The following is a 2,904-nucleotide window of genomic DNA, read 5'->3' as shown; positions in this document are numbered from 1 at the left end:
TCTTGGGGGAAATGTTGGATTATACTATTGCCTTGTTGAAACAGTGTGGTTCTCTTAAGCGGGGCCTACACGATCAATATTATTGCGCAATATTCCGTCTTGTACAATATTATTAACGGTGTAGGGATGGGATTTGAGAAATGACAATATATTGAAGACATCAAATGTACAGGCCAAAAATGGGTGCCTCTTCAATACCATCCCTACACCGTCAATAATATTGTACAATACGGAATATTGAGCAATAATACTTAACGTGTAGGGCTCGCTTTAGAGGGGGTTTACATGGGCGAACGGTCCGTCGAACGCGGTTCGACAGACACGTGTTTAAAGTGATGTGTGAACGTGTGAACGGGGTATTTGGTTGTCGAACACGTTGGTTAACCCCAAATACCCCGTTCACACGTTCACACATCACTTCAAACACGTGTCTGTCGTTAGACCTTGTAAACCACCTCTTACTATGTCATCGGTTGGTAGAGGTAGGAGAGAAATCTCCGGTTGCCAGCTCTCATTATGTAAAGAAAATGGAGGAAAGGTAGTTGAAGCTAACAAAGAAAGATTGGCTCCAGTTGGGAGACCGAACCCCAGTCCACCGGGGCTGCACCTCCAGACGAAAGTAAGGGTGTTCATGGAATTTGGAGATGTCATGCAGGATCACGACGTGTAGCAACTGTATCTCGTCGTCGACAATTCACCAGTGTTTCTATCCTAGAGGACGATATCACGTCGACGTCGATAATAATTTTTGGGTTTGTGACGTCTGATGTAAGGTGTGGATCAGTTAGTAGAATGAGAGTAAACTTGAAAGGATAGTATTCCCAAGCTGCTGTGATATTGAGACGTTATGGACCGAAGTGGTTATGATTTGGAAACCAAATTCCTCTCTTAAAAGAGAGTTAGATAAGGAGATTGGGGTAGTGGTACGGTTTCACCTGACTCGTTGTTGGAGGAGGAAGGTGGGAAAGGAGGTTTGAGTAGGAAGGAGATTCAAGCGAATTATGGAATAAAGCAAGGTAGGAGCTCCACAAGGGTAGCCTTAGCTGCCTAATGAGCCACGCGAGGTTATACATTGATCCATATCTCCTCATTACCTAAAGAGAATAATTCAACTTTAACCCATTCGTCAGAGGCGTGTCTCGCGCTTGAATAAAATCGTCTGATATTAGCCAGAATGAAATAACAAGAACATTTCTTCTCTGGTACATAGAGGATTAAACAGAAATTTAGATATAGTTCACGGCGTTTGCCATCAAGAGGGTGAAATGTTGAATTTCTTTTGTCGAGTAAAACTCGCCTCGTGAGTCAAATGCAATCAAATGTGCAAATATATTGATTCGGAAGTGTGAGCATACACTGCCAGCATCATCTTTGTTGACCACTGAGAGTAATAGCAGCGTGTACTGAAACCATTTGGTAAATGCATTTCTGGTGTCTCATGGATGATGATGATGATGATGATGATGATGATGATGATGATGATGATGATGATGATGATGATGATGATGATGATGATGATGATGATGATGATGACGACGATGACGATGATGATGATGATGATGATGATGATGATGATGATGATGATGAGGAGGAGGAGGATGAGGAGGAGGAGGAGGAGGAGGAGGAGGAGGAGGAGGAGGAGGAGGAGGAGGAAGATTATGATGATGACATCATCATTATCATCATTATCATTATCATTTTATTTATTTATTTGTTTATTCTATTTCCCATTCTTCTTCTTCTTCTCAATATTGTTATTGCTATTATTATTATCATTATTTTTTTTTCATATATATATACATTTTTTACCACTGCTTTTTTTATCGCTGTCTGTCTCCACAAGGGTCTTCAGTGTGAAGGAATGTGCTGAGGGAACCCATTCTCTCTCTGAGAACCTTCTTCATCTAAAAGTAGAGCCTCGAACTGAAGACTCTCCTGAGGAACGTTTTGTTTCTTCTGGCTGAATGCAAGTTGACAAGGAAGATGACCAACCAGTTCACCATCCGCTACAGACACTCACGAGTCACAAGTACCGCCGTGGCCAGGCAATTTTATTCAGCTGAGGGGGCACACACTCTTGATCAGTTCCATGGATCGGGTGATCCGTCGGAACAAGAAGCCCTTTGAAAGAACCCAATTCATGAGGGTGGTCCAATTTCTCCTGTAGAAGCCTGTTTATGTTGCGCAGAGCCCACTGCGCGATAAAAGCCCAAAAAGTACGGGCGCCATACTTCGGGACCGGTGAGGTCACTTTCTCCTGGTTACTTGTTGGAAACTCGTTGCCTTCGTCGGGAGAAGAAAAAGAAAGAAAAGACCAGAAAGAAAGATAGGACAGAAAAAGAAAGTGAAAAGAAAAAGAAAGGGAAAAAGAAGAAAGATAGAAAGAAGAAAGAGAGAAAGGTCACTCAGACACCGCGTCGTCTAGGGGCTGGCGACCAGAAAGAAGACAAAGATGAAGAGGAAGTAGAAGAAAGAAAGAAGAGAAAAGAGAGAGAGAGAGAGAGAGAGAGAGAGAGAGAGAGAGAGAGAGAGATAGAGAGAGAAGAGAAGAGAGAGAAAGATAGAAAGGGATACTTCAGAAAGGCAGCGAGTATCCTTGTGACCCAGCGACGATGTTGGGGGAGCGCAAACGGTCCATCAGAGACGAACTATGCGTCTCTCTACGCTGGCAGTCTCCATGAAAAAAGCCCTGATTTCGATGGAGCCCTTGGCGAGGTGAGCCCGACCCTGTGCCCTCAGGGTCCTCTTGATTGGGCGTCTCTCTAGCCCTTGGGAGAGCTGCCGAGCGAGGCGATCCCTCGGGCACTTGACGCCCTCCGGAGGGTCGCAGGTGCTTCCGTGGCGCCGCCGGCGGGGACTCTCGCTACCCTCGCGCCGGGAGTGTGTGCCCTATCAAAAAAATAG

Source organism: Oratosquilla oratoria, chromosome 7 (assembly GCF_046742065.1).
Source record: "Oratosquilla oratoria isolate Oo_2021 chromosome 7, ASM4674206v1, whole genome shotgun sequence".
Taxonomy (NCBI): Eukaryota; Metazoa; Arthropoda; class Malacostraca; order Stomatopoda; family Squillidae; genus Oratosquilla; species Oratosquilla oratoria.
This window is presented reverse-complemented; position numbering follows the sequence as displayed.